The following is a 14,617-nucleotide window of genomic DNA, read 5'->3' as shown; positions in this document are numbered from 1 at the left end:
TATCAGGGTACAGGTGCAGTGGCTCATGCCTGTAATCCCAGCACTTTGGGAGGCCAAAGCAGGTGGATCACTTGAGGTCAGGAGTTCGAGACCAACCTGGCCAAAATGGTGAAACCTCGTCTCTACTAAAAATACAAAACATTAGCCAGGCGTGATGGCAGGTACCTGTAGTTCCAGCTACTCAGGAGGCTGAGGCAGGAGAATTGCTTTAACCCAGGAGGCAGAGGTTGCAGTGAGCCAAGATTGTGCCACTGCACTCCAGCCTAGGCAAAAAGATTGAAACTCCATCTTAAATTTAAAAAAAGAAGAGAAAAGAAAAGAAAGAAAATTATCAAGGACATTGGCATGAAAAATTTCAAGTTGCCATTTTTACAGGTTCAAAAAAGGTTAAATATCAGCACTTTCATGTACGTCAACCTATTAGAGGAAAGATTTGTCAGAACCGAAGGTCATGAACCTCCAGCTTGAAAATGCCAACAGAATAAAAGACAATGAATAAAAGAAGAATCACACCAAGTTACAATATTATGACGTTTCAGAACACTAGGGATAAAGGAAAGATCCTGGAGGATGCATTGGCATCAGGGGGGTGAGGCAAGGAAAGACAGATAGGGAGAGAGCCACATTATATTTTTTATTTTATTTGTTTATTTTTTGAGATGGAGTCTCGCTTTGTCACCCAGGCTGGAGTGCAGTGGCGTGATCTCGGTTCACTGCAAGTTCCACCTCCCGGGTTCACACCATTCTCCTGCCTCAGCCTCCCAAGCAGCTGGGACTACAGGCACCTGCCGCCATGCCTGGCTAATTTTTTTTTTTTTTTTTTTTTTTTTTTGTATTTTTAGTAGAGACAAGGTTTCACCATGTTAGCCAGATGGTCTCCATCTCCTGACCTTGTGATCCGCCCACCTTGGACTCCCAAAGTGCTGGAATTACAGGCGTGAGCCACCACGCCCAACCAGGAGAGAGTCACTTGAAAAAGGTGAGGAATTCTAATGCATCAGACTTCTCAACAGCAAAATGCCAGTTAATGCTTGAAAGCAGTGAAGCAGTGTCTTTACAATTCTAGCAAACCTAGAAGTTGTCCAGAGAATTACCAGTCAAGTGCAAGGGTAGAATAAAGATTTTTCAGACATGTAAGAACTAAATGACACTACCTCCCAGGTTTCCTTTTGTAGGAAGTTCCTGCAGGGTGTGCTTCAGAGAAACAGAGAGGAAACCAAACAAGGAGAAGATATGGGGTTTAAGGAACAGGAGCTCCAACCCAGGAGAGTAGAGAAAGGAAAAATAAGGATAATAACTGTTACTTAAAGAGCAGATTAGGGTGGAAGAAATGAGGGCAAGGAGGGTCTGATTCAGGGCAGGGGAGGAGGGGAGAAGAAACCAAAAGAACACTAGGCATTTAGAAAAATTATGAGTCACTGATTGGACAGACCTGCAGGAACATTTGGAAAAAATAATTGTAGACACAAAGGAGACTAGGCAAATAATTTAAAGAGAGCTAATAAAGGGAGAACAAAAAAATAGCTTAAGAAAGGAAACAATACTTTTTGTATTATAATCATTTTGAGAGGTTGAAGAAGTGGGGAAGGATAAGAGAACTAAATCCTCAACCATCTCAATAGGAAATCAATAGAAAATAAAAGTTCTGAACTGAAAAGTACATAATAAGCATACTATTTAGAAATTTTGATGGTAAATCCCAAAAGGAAAAAAAGAGCAAAAAGTGCTATTGGTGATGTTTTCTGGAGTGTGGAACTAGTGTGGGAATTGGGGATAAGAAACAGCAATATTTTGTTATAAAGTTTTAGTACTGTTTAATTTTTTGCATGTATTACTTAGGAAAAAATTAAAATTTAGTACAGTTTAAAAATCCCCTGCTTACCCCTTTTCCCCTACCCCAGAAAATGTATATGAACTAACTTTATGTACTTCATAGGTTAGACAGTCATTTTTATTTCTGCTCTGATGTTTATCTGGAAGTAAAACCATTTTGGTGTTCTCAGAGAACTCTCTGACTCATACCTGGAGATATATCAGCACATATGACCTAAGAGATTTCTAGATCTGTCCTATTATTACAAGTAATAATGTAAAGAATTTTATAATTTTCCTCTCTCTTCTTTGAATTTTCTTTCTGGCATTTATTAGTGGCTGGAGAGAATGCCTGTTTCACACCAGAGATGGGGCATAGTGTTTTGGTAAAAGTATTAGGATATAACAGCTATAAAAGGGTTGGCTAGATTGAGGATTCTCATCTACAGCAAGTCCCCTAAACTCCCCTAAAACTGTAATTGCCCAATGGGCTCTTCCTGCCCGCTGCACAAATACAACCAGTTCACTGAGACCATGGTCTTACAGTAAAGAAAGAGTTTAGGCTGAGCACAGTGACTCACGCCTGTAATCCCAGCATTTTGGGAGGTCGAGGCAGGTGGATCACTTGAGGTCAGGAGTTCAAGACTGGTCTGGCCAACATGGCGAAACCCCATCTCTACTAAAAATACAAAAAAAAAAAAAAAAAATTAGCCAGGCGTGGTGGCACACACCTGTAGTATCAGCTACTTAGGAGGCTGAGGCAGGAGAATTCCTTGAACCTGGGAGGCAGAGGTTGCAGTGAGCTGAGATCACACCACTGCACTCCGGCCTGGGTGACAGAGCAAGACTCCATCTCCAAAAAAAAAAAAGAAGAAAACAAAAGAAAAAGAAAAAAAGAGTTTAATTGACTTGAGACTGGCCACGCAGGAGATGGAGTTATTACTCAAATCAATCTCCTTGATGGCTCAGAGGTCAAGGCTGCAGTGAGAGCCCTGATCATGCCACAGCGCTTCAGCCTGAAAGATCAAGTGAGAACCTTTATGAATTTAAAAAACAAACAACAAAAAACCAATAACAACCATTCAGTTATGTTTCACATTTTTCTTATTTTTTTGTAATAAAAAATTAAAAATTAAATGAAAAAAAAAAAGACTGGTAAAGCAGATTCTTTGTAACAAGAAGATACCAACGTAACAGCAGGCTTTGACATATTTTGAAATGTCCCTGCAAAGCTGTCTCTCTGGGGAAAATCTACATTCTGTAGAGAATCCCCTTCCCTTTCCAGGGTCTTCTTCCTGATCCAGGAGAGAATTAACTAAAAGTTTGACACCTTTTTAGAATAAGAAACATTTACAATCTATTTTCTAGAAAGCCTGGTACCTGAAGATTTCATCTGCATAATAAGAACTTTGGTCTCCACAATCCCTCATCTTAACCCAGACACTCTGTTCTAGTGATTCCAGGTCTTTAGGTAAACTATTTCAACCAATGCCAATCAGAACATCTTTGACTCCACCTAACCTGAAAGCCCCCACTTCAAGTTGCCTCCTTTCTGGACTGAACCAATGTACATTTTACACACATTGATTGATGTCTTATGTCTCCCTATAATGTATGAAACTAAGCTGTAGCCCAACCACCTTGGGCACATGTTCTCAGGACCTTCTGGAGCTGTGTCACAGGCCATGGCTGCTCATATTTGACTCAGAATAAATCTCTTCAAATATTTTAGAGAGTTTGACTCTTCGTCAACATAGGGGACTAGGGAATGGGGAATGCTTGGTTGTGGATGCCATTATTGGAATGTGGAAAATGGTCCTTGTGCACTGAGTCCACCTCTAGGTGGAAGGACATAGGACTGGTTGAGTCGTGAGTCATGAGTCATGATTTCAAAAGACCAGTCTTAGGTTATACAATAGTGATGTTATCTATAGGAGCAATTGGGGAAGTTACAAATCTTTTGACCTCTGGAACAATGGCTGGTTACTGTTTAACTATGCCTATCTCTTAGCAGAGTTCAGACTGCTTTCATAATCCTAACCTTACTGACTTTCATTAGTTTTACAAAGGCAGTTCATTTTTAGGAAGGGCCATTATCATTTTTGCTTTAAGGTTAAACTATAAACTAAATTTCTGCCAAATTCACTTGGTCTATGCCCAGGAATGACCAAGGACAGCTTGGAGGTTAAAAGCAAGGTGGGGTCAAATATGTCAGATTTCTCTTATTGTCAAAATTTCACAAAGGTGATTTCAAAACCAAACATTTTTATAAACTTTGTTGCCTCGGCAGCTGGATTTGAGCTGATCCTGCCATTTATTAACTTCCTTGACCTAACTTAACTGATCTAAGCTTCTATATTCTCATTTAGAAATAATAACCTCTCCTTCTTAAAGTTTTGGTGAGGACTAAATGGAACAATATATGTGATAATATATATAGCATATTCATCTGGAGTGGTCAATAAATTAGCTATGATCGGTATTATTTTAAGAACAATGTTGACCTTATACAAATCACTTATATATACAGTTAGCATAAGTGGTACTGAAAATAATGTAGTACAGTAAAAAAAAAATTATGGTGTTGGTATCAGACAGATTGAAGTTCAGATCTGGGCTCAGTTATGTGCCTTTTATATGATTCAAGTGAATGATCAAACAAAGGTGAGGTAGTCAGTGCATCACACTAGGGGTCATGGCAGTCAGTGAGCTCACACAGCTGTGTCTAGGATAACTAAACCAAAAGTTAGTTGCTAAGTTTTTAGAGTTTTGATGAATAGAATTTGAAAATCAGCCCTCATCTTAGAGCCATACAAATAACATATTCAATACAGTAATGTTCATATATATAAAGAGTTCTTACATATCAATAAGAAAAAGACAACTAAATGGAAAAGTGGGCAAAAGATATGTCAGAAGAAATAGACCAGAATTATAGCTATATACACAGTTTTCCAATATGTAATATTCAAATAGACAGAAAATAAAACAATGATGTAACTGGTTGTTTCTGGTATATAGGAACCAAATCAATGTTGGTGTATTTGCTTATTTTTATTTTGAGATAATCATACATTCACATGGAGTTACAAGTAATAATTCAAAGAGATCCCATGTATTATTTACCTAATTTCCACCAAGAGAAATCTTCTATAAAACTGTAGCACAATATCACAACCAGGATGTTGGCATTGATATAGTCAAGATACAGAACAGTTCAATCACCACAATGATTGTCTCATGTTGTCTTTTTATAGCCACATCCAAGAATGTTATATACATGAAATATGAGATTTTGAAATATGAACTTTTGAGACTGAATGTTTTTCAATCAGTCTAATTCTCTAGAAATTCATCTCACTTACTCAAGTTGAATGATGAGGAGCTCCCCTAGAAAAAAAAAAAAGAAAGGAAAAAAGTAAAAAGAGAAAGAAAAACAAAAAGAGATTCATCCCTGTTGTGATCTGTCTCAAAAGTTTGTTCCTTTTTATCTCTTGATTACTGGATAATACTGGTTGGTACGGATGCACCATAGTCTATTTAACCATTCACCCATTGAAGAATAATCAGGTTGTTTACAGTTTTTGACTATTACAAATACAGCCACTGTGAACATTCCCATTCAGGTTTTTCTGTGAACGTAAGTTTTTATTTCGCTGGAATAAATGCCCAGAGGAACAATTGCTGGGTTATATAGTAGTTGCACATTTAACTTTTTAAAAGAAACTACCAAATTATTTTTCAGAGTGGCTGTATCATTTTACATTTTTATCAGCAGCATATAAATGACCCAGTTTCTCTGTATCCTTGCCAGTATTTTAAAATTGTAGCCATTTTAATAGGCATTATAGTAGTATCTCATTGTGGTTTTAATTTGCATTTCTTAATGGCTAGTAATGTTGACCATATTTTCTTGTGCTTATTTGCTATTTATTTTCTTTGGTGACATGTATCTTTCTGTCTTTTGTCGACTTTCTAGTTGGATTGTTTGTTTTTTCACTGTTGAGTCTTGAGAGTTCTTTTTGTATTCTCGATACTATCCTTTTGTTGGATATGGGATTTGCAAATCTTTTCATTCGTTCTGTAGCATATCGTTTTTTTCCCTCTTAACAGTATCTTTCACAGAACAAAAGTTCTTTATTTGAATAAAGTCCTGTTTATCAATTTTTCCTTTTTTATATTGTGCTTTTGGTATCATGTCTAAAAACTTCTTGCCTAATCACTAAATACTGAAGTTTTTCTCTGTTGTTTTTCCCTAAAAGTATTATAATTTTGAGTTTTACATTTACATTTGTGATTCTTGAGTTAATTTTTCATAAAGTATGAGGTTTAGGTGGGGTTTACTTTTTGCTATGGATGTCCAGTTGCTCCAGCCCTATTTGTTGAAAAGGTTACCCTTTCTCCATTGAATTATTTCTGCATCTGTGTAAAAAATCAGCTGTGTATATGTATGTGGCTCTATTTCTCGGTTATCTAGTTTGTTCCATTGACCTATTTGTCTAGTCCTCCTCAGTACCACACAGTTTTCATTACTGTAGCTCTATTATAAGCTTTCAAATCATGTAGAGTTATTCTTCCTATTTTATTCTCTTTTTAAAAATTGTTTTAATTATCCTTGTTCCTTTGTTTATCTACATAAAGTTAGAATATCAGAGTTATATAGGCTTCATAAAATGAATTGGGGAGTGTTTCCTCCCATAATCTGGAGGAGATTGTTTAGAATTGATGTTAATTCTTCTTTAAACATTTGGTAGAATTCTCCAGTGAAACCATCAGGTTTCTTAATTGAGAGTTTTTAAATTATTAATTTAATTTGCTTAATAATTATTTGACTATTTATTTGGGGTGACTAATATTGGGTGAGTTATGATAGTTTGTACTTTCTGGGAATTAGTCCATATCATCTAAACTGTCAAATTTATGTGTTTAGAATGGTTTGTAGTATTGTTATATTATCTTTTTGATGTCTTCAGGGTCTGTAGTGATATTCTCCATTTCATTTCCGATACTGGGAATTTGTGTACTCTCTTTTACGGTTAGCCTAAGTAGAGGGTTGTCAATTTCATTCACCTTTTGAAAGAATGAGATTTTCCCCTTGATTTTATCTACTGTTTTTCTGTTTTCAGTATCACTGATTTCTGTTAATATCTTTATTTTTTTCCTTCTGCTTGCTTTGGGTTTATTTTGCTTTATTTTTTCTAGGTTCCTGAGATGAGAACCTAGATTATTGACCTCAGACTTTTCCTCTTTTCTAACATAAACATTTATTACTTTAAATTTTCCTGGCTGGGCACAGTGGCTCATGCCTATAATCCTAGCACTTTGGGAGGCTGAGGCAGAGAGATTACTTGTATCCAGGAGTCTGAGACTGTAACTGCCCAGTGGGTTCCCCTTCTCCACTGCTTGGACAGAGCTGATTTATCAGGACAGGGGAATTGCAAAAGAGAAAGAGTAATTCACACGGAGCTGGCTGTGCCAGAACACTGGAGTTTTATTATTACTCAAATCAGTCTGCTGAAGGATTCGAGAATCAGAGGTTTTTTTTTTTGTTTTTTTGTTTTTTGTTTTTTTTGAGACAAGAGTTTTGCTCTTTAACCCAGGCTGGAATGCAGTGGTGTGATCTCGGCTCACTGCAATTTCTGCTTTCCGGTTTTCAAGTGATTCTCCTGCCTCAGCTTCCTGAGTAGCTGGGATTACAGGCACCCACCACCACACCTGGCTAATTTTTGTATTTTTAGTAGACACAGGTTTCACCATGTTGGCCAGGCTGGTCTCAAACTCCTGACCTCATGATCTGCCCGCCTTGGCCTCCCAAAGGAGGATCAGAGTTTTTAAGGACAACTTGGTGGCCAGTGAACCAGGAATGCTGATTGGCTAGGTCGGAGATGAAATCATGGGAAGTTGAAACTGTCCTGTTGCGCTGAGTCAGTTCCTGGGTAGGGGCCACAAGATCACATGAGCCAGTTTATCCACCTAGATGGTGCCAACTAATCATCAAGTGCCGGTATGCAAAATATCTCAAGCACTGATCTTAGAAACAGTTTAGGGAGGGTAAGAATCTTGTAGCCTCCAACTGCATGACTCCTAAACTATAATTTCTAATCTTGTGGCTAATTTGTTAGTCCTACAAAAGCAGTTTATTCCCTAGGCAAGAAGGAGGTTTGCTTTGGGAAAGCACTATTATCGTCTTTGTTTTAAGCTATAAACTAAGTTCCTCCCAAAGTTACTTCAGCCTACATCCAGGAAGGAGCAAGGACAGCTTAAAGGTTAGAACCAAGATGGAGTCGGTGGGCCTGGTGGGTGGCTCATGCCTGTAATCCCAGCACTTTGGGAGGCCGAGGCAGGCAGATCACCTGAGGTCAGGAGTTCGATACTAGCCTGGCCAACATGGCAAAACCTCATCTCTACTAAAAATACAAAAATTTGCTGGGCGTGGTGGCAGGAGCCGGTAATCCCAGCTACTTGGGAGGCTGAGGCCGGAGGATCACTTGAACCTGGGAGGCAGAGGTTGCAGTGAGCTGAGATCATGCCACCGCACTCCAGCCTGGGCAACAGAGTGAGATACTGTCTTAAAAAAAAAAAAAAAAATGGAGTCTGTTAGGTTAGATTTATTTTACTGTTTCAGTCAGTCATAATTTTGCAAAGATGGTTTCAAGGCCAGCCTGGGCAACATGGACAACCTTGTCTCCATAAAAAGAATACAAAAAATTAGCTAGGTATTGTGGTGCACAGCTATAGTCCCAGCTACTAGGGAGGCTAAGGTGGGAGGATCACCTGAGCCTGAGAGGTCAAGGCTCCAGTGAACTGAGATCACACCACTGCACTTCAGTCTGGGTAACAGAGTAAGACCCTGTCACACAAAAAATAATAGAAATAAAAAATATTTTCCTTTTGGCACTGCTTTAGTTGCATCCCACAAATTTTGACAGTTTGTACTTTCATCTTCAGCTCAGTTCAACTCTGTGTGTGTGTGTTAAATTTCCTGTAAGGAGGAAAAATAATTTTCTTTCTATTCTTCATGGTTCTTAGTGGAAACAAACTCCTGTACAAAAGATAAATTAATAAGAGGAAAGCAAATAGAAGTTTTAATAATGTGTGTACCTCATGAATACCTGGAGATACCTAGGGAAAATAAGTAAATCTCAGAGAAGTGACTTTGAGTTCATATTTAACTAAGATCTTCAAGTGAAACAAATAAAGAAAGGTGTTGGGGAGGTCAGTAATAGGGAGTTGGCCAGCAAAAATATAGTAAACAAGGGTAAGGTTTGCTATGGAAATTTATGTTGGAGTCTTCTCCATTGATAAGACTGTAGTAATTTAGAGTCATCTTCTCTTCCTGGTACACAGAGGAGACACCCTTGCAAATGGAGATTTCCTTTATCTATTGAAACTTCTCTTGCAAAAAGAGCAATTTCTACTCTTGTTTTCAGAGCTTCTCCTGTTTGCCAAAATAATCATCTCAAAATTAATCTTTATGCCAAAAAAGGTACATTTGGAGTGGCATGTTCTGGTCTCCTTCAGTCATATTTTGGGGTGCCATGTCCTGACTTTCATCATTCCCTTGAGACCACCTCCTTGGGCCAAGATTGTACTACTGCACTCCAGCCTTTGAGATGGAGTATGACTCCATCTCAAAAAAATTTTTTAAATTAAAAAGTGAAGAAAATTATCAGAAGAGCCCATCTCTGTGTTTGGAAAGTGTGTGTGTCTTTGTTCTCTTGCAGGACTTCCTGTTTCTGCAGATTCTTCTTCTACCCCATGAGCTTTGGAAGCCGCTGGACACTCATGCACATCTGTTAGCTATCACAGAGCATTCTTGTTTTGCTCTCTTCTTCTCCAGAGAAGTTGCCTTTGAGCCTGCTGTGTCCTCCTGGCACAGCTGACATTTCTCATAGGCTCAGCTGCCAAATTTTCTGGTGTGGCCATTGTCTTCAGGTATCAAGCAGTGGAGATATAGAGGATTCCCACTTTCATTTTATTGGACAAGCCTTCAAATATACCATCTCCACAGTAACAATTCATTATATTTATAGGAGCAACACATTTTCCTAAGCACGTTTACACATATTATCTCATTAAATCACAATGTCCTCATGAAGGCTGCTTCTTTTTTTTGTTATTGAGACAGGGTCTCACTCTGTTGCCCAGGCTGGAGTGCAGTGGTATGATCATGGCTCACTGCAGCCTTGATCTCCCTGGGCTTAGGTGACTCTTCCGCCTCAGCCTCCTGAACACCTAGGACTACAGGTACATGCCACCATGCCCAGCTAATTTTTTGTATTTTTTGTTGAGACAGAGTTTCACCATGTTGGCCAGGTTGGTCTCAAACTCCTGGGCTTAAGCAATTCTCCCACCTTGGCCTCCCAAAGTGCTGGGATTACAGGTGTGAGCCACTGCGCCCAGCCCTCATGAAGGCTTTATTCCCATTTTACACACGAAGATCCTAACGCCTTGTCAAAATGTGACCAGCCACACTGGCATCACCTGGGAGCTTGCTAGACGTGCAGAATCTCAGGCTCAGACCTGCTGAGTCACAATCTGCTGCTTAACATGAGTCCCCGGTGATTTGGATACGCAATAAAGTCTGAGAAGCACTGGACTAAAACTCAGAAAGATTTAGTGGCTTTCCCAGGTTTCCAGAGCAATATGGTAGCCCAGTTGGGACAAGGCTCTGGAGTCTCAAAGAAATGCTTTTCTCAATGCTTCACTCCCGGCTGGAAGGCACATCCATTCTTTAGGGCCCGCTCCCTGATCTCCTCCACATTCTTACCCTGAAGACCCAGGAAGAAGAATCAGGAGTCCCTTTTACTCCTGAAGCCCTTCATGTATTCCTGTGTCACAGTAATGAATGCATTTGGCCTTGTATCAAGATGGAGAATAAAAGGGGGAATAAAACAATATTTCACAAACCCCTCTTCTATGCAGGGGAACAGGGTGAATATTATCAGGAGTGAAGAAGAGAAGTATCTTGACATTCTACTTTTACCCTTAACTTGGGAGCATTTTTCCTGGGCAGGGACAAACTCTTCCAAGTTTCCTCTTAAGAGTTTTTCATGTGGCCCAGGTATTGAACATAAGATAGACTTGGAGAGGCCATTGGTTCTGGAGGCTTCACACTACTTGGCCTCATAGGTTTGTTTTTTTTTCTCCCCAACTTCATAATGATAAACTAAGGTTTCCTTTGTGTACCACTTTTGCAGTGCAGGTGCTTTTTGCAAGTCAATGGGAGAGAATTACACATGTGGCTTATTAAATTGATCTACAATTTAATCAATAAATCATTCACAACATGAAAATGTCTTTGCTTTGAATTAGTGCTTGATAGCAATTTTCTATTTCCTAAAAACTTGTAACTGAAATGACAGCATGTCTTTATTAAGGAGAAATTTAAGAATAAAAAGAAATAACCTAATATAAGATTGTTTTAATTTCTGCCTATTTCATTCTGGATGTACCCACACTCATCCATGCTTCGCAAAGAGACAGTCACAGTATACATGCCACCTTAATCATAAAGATTTATCTGGGTTTCTACATGGTTTTCACAGTGATACTTTTTCCTTTCATTATTCATCATTCTTCAGAGAACCATCACCTCCTGGGACTCCTGTGATGCAAGTGCCATGATTGTTAAGCTCTTTAAGTGAGGAAATCATATAATTTCATTTTTTTATCCCTTCTATGGCAAAAGCAGTTCTGAGAATATGCTAGGCACTTTAGTGCTTGTAGCCTTGGAAAAAGGTGGTGAATATTTTTGTAGAAGATACATTCTGGGAACAAAGCACCATCAAAAGGCTAAGAGATTTAGCTGGGCATGGTGGCATGCACGTGTAGTCCCAGCCACTCTGGAGGCTGAGGCAGGAGAGTTGCTTGAACCTGGGAGGTGGAGGCTATAGTGAGTCGAGATCATGTCATTGCAGTCCAGCCTGGGCGACAGAGGAAGACTCTGTCTCAAAAAAAAAAAAAAAAAATGGCTAGGCACAGTGGCTCATGCCTGTAATCCCAGCACTTTGGGAGGCTGAGGTGGGTGGATCACCTGAGGTCAGGAGTTGGAGACCAGCCTAGCCAACATGGCAAAACCCCGTTTCTACTAAAAATACCAAAAATTAGCTGGATGTAGTGGCGGGCGCCTATAAATCCCAGCTACTCGGGAGGCTGAGACAGGAGAATCACTTGAACCCAGGAGGCAGAGGTTGCAGTGAGCCGAGATAGCACCATTTTACTCCAGCCTGGGCAACAAGAGCAAAACTCCGTCTCAAACAAAACAAAACAAAACAAACTGCTAAGAGATCTAATCAATTCTTCTGGCACACAAAGTAATATGAATTTCCTGAAAATGGAACTAAAAATATATTAACCACATTTCTCCATATTCAACCCTTCAAACCAAAATTGTGATGATACCTTTTTTGTATGCTGACAATTGTCATGATTACTCTTATGAAGGAAATAGTAGTAAAAAAAAAAATCTGTTTCTTGTTACTCTTTTTTTTTGTAATCCATATGGGAAATTAAATTATATAGATGGCAAAAACTTTCCTGATAAACTGGCTTTACTATTAATAATACACAAGCTTTTCTTAAACTCTGGCTTTGTCTAACACTTTTTGTTAAGCAAATGGATTTTTCCCCTCCAAACCACTGAGGGACTGACTTATAGTTGAAAACTACAGAAAATACAGAAAGACTTCCTCTAGTCTTATCCACAACTCTTTATAATGTTATTGCATGAGAATTTTTAATGTGGTGCAGTAAGAAAAGCACCCTCAGCTGTGCCTCGGAAGACCTAAGTTCTGGCTCTGGCTCTACCACCAAATTGCTGTGTGATTTTGGGAGAGTCACTTTGCCTCTCTGGACATAAATATTACCACTTTGAAAGAAAGAGAGGGGGAGAGACATCAGCTGGATGACCTGAGGCCATTTTCTGCCCTAATACTCTATGACAAGTATCCGTAATAGTAGTAATTTCTACATTTACACTTAGGGTTTATTTAAATACAGTCTTTTCTTTCTCTTTATTTTGAGGGAAAGGAGGTCAAATACGCTGCTAGTCTGTTTTTCCCTCTGAAGTGAAATACAGTCTTTTGAACCTTTGGAGGGACCCAGTGGAATTGAATTTAGATGGGATGTCCCCAGTGGATCTGATCCAGCATTTTCAGAACCCATTGAATGTGCAGCAGGAGGTAGACTTGGAGAGGCCATTGGCTCTGGAGGCGTCACACTACTTTGGTCTTGTAGTTTGGTTTTTGCTGCCTTCCTACTGAATGCCTGAATCCCTGCTGTAGGCCCAAAGGTGAGGAACCAAGGTTTGTCAGTTAACTGTCAGTTTTCCTGTCTTCAGAGTCAGGATGTTGTGGGTTGAATAATGGTCAACCAAAGAGATGAAGTTTTAATTCCTAGAACTTGTAAACATTACTTTACTTGGGAGAAGAGCTTCTGCAGATGTGATTAAGTCAAGGATTTTGAGATGGGGAGATTATCATGGATTACCTGGTTGGATCCTAAATCCAATCATGAGTGTCTGCATAAATTAGAAGTGGGTGAGATCTGATGCAGACACACAGTGGAAAGGAGATGTGAAGATGGTGGAGATTAAAGTGATGTGGCCACAAGCCCCAGATTTACTGGGGCAGCCACCAAGAGCCAGAAGTGGCAAGGAACAATTCACCCTTCAAGCACCCAGGAGGAGGCAGCCCTGCTGGATTATTGCCATCTGGCCTCCAGAACTGGGGGAGAATACACATCTGCTGCTCTAAGCCACTAAGTTGGTGGTAATTTGTTACAGCAGCCACAGAAAACAAATACACAGGTGACAGCAGGCGAGTGTCCAGTCCTGCAGGGGCCCACACCAGCCCCCAGATCTGGCCCTGGAAACACAGAAAGAGGAGCATCCTTCCATTCTGGCTGTTCAGTCCTTTCCTCCAACTCTTCACCAGACTCCCACATCTCCACCTTGCCTCATTCTGCCTGTTCAACTATTTATTAAGAAGTTGCTGTGCACCAAGCACTGTGCCAAGTATGGAGGAGCAGCTGATAAAACTATCCTCAGGAACTGAATATAGAGACTGTTTCGGGTTTAGATCAGCCTACACTAGAAACTGGGCTTGGGGGGATTCCACCTTAGTCCCTCAGGCCTTGCTTAACTGGGCTTTGGAGGGGAAGGTGGCTTCCCCCACACCTGCCCACACTGATGAGGCGGTCCCATAGTTCCCACCATCATGACATGGACTAGTCATACCTGAGGGCCCTGAGTTCTCTATTGGCTCACCATTGATCTTTGCTTATCACATACAAAACTCATAAAGGAACTGGGTTTTCCCCAAACTGAGTCAAAACATGAATGATGGTGAGGTGAATTTCCGAGGTATGAATTCAGGTACCAGCAGATATTTCCTTTTATTTTTTCTTTAGAGACAGGTCAGTGGCTCAATCATAGCTCACCTCAAACTGCTGGACTCAAGTGATCCTCCCACTTTAGCTTCCCAAGTAGCTGGGACTACAAGCGCATGCCACCACACCTGGCTAATTTTATTTAAACAATTTGTAGAGATGACGTATTAGTCTGTTGTCACACTGCTATAAAGAAAGACCGAGATTGGATAATTTATAAAGGAAAGAGGTTCAATTGACTCACAGTTTTGCATTGGTGGGGAGGCCTCTTAACTTACAATCATGGTAGAAGGTAAAGGAGTAGCAGGCACATTTTTCACAGGTTGGCAGGATGGAGTGAGTGCAAGCAGGGAAAATGCCAGGTGTTTATAAAACCATCAGATCAGATCTGTTGAGACTCACTATCACGAGAACA

This window comes from Chlorocebus sabaeus, chromosome 15 (genome assembly GCF_047675955.1).
Source record: "Chlorocebus sabaeus isolate Y175 chromosome 15, mChlSab1.0.hap1, whole genome shotgun sequence".
Classification (NCBI taxonomy): Eukaryota; Metazoa; Chordata; class Mammalia; order Primates; family Cercopithecidae; genus Chlorocebus; species Chlorocebus sabaeus.
Note: the sequence above shows the minus strand (reverse complement) of the source record.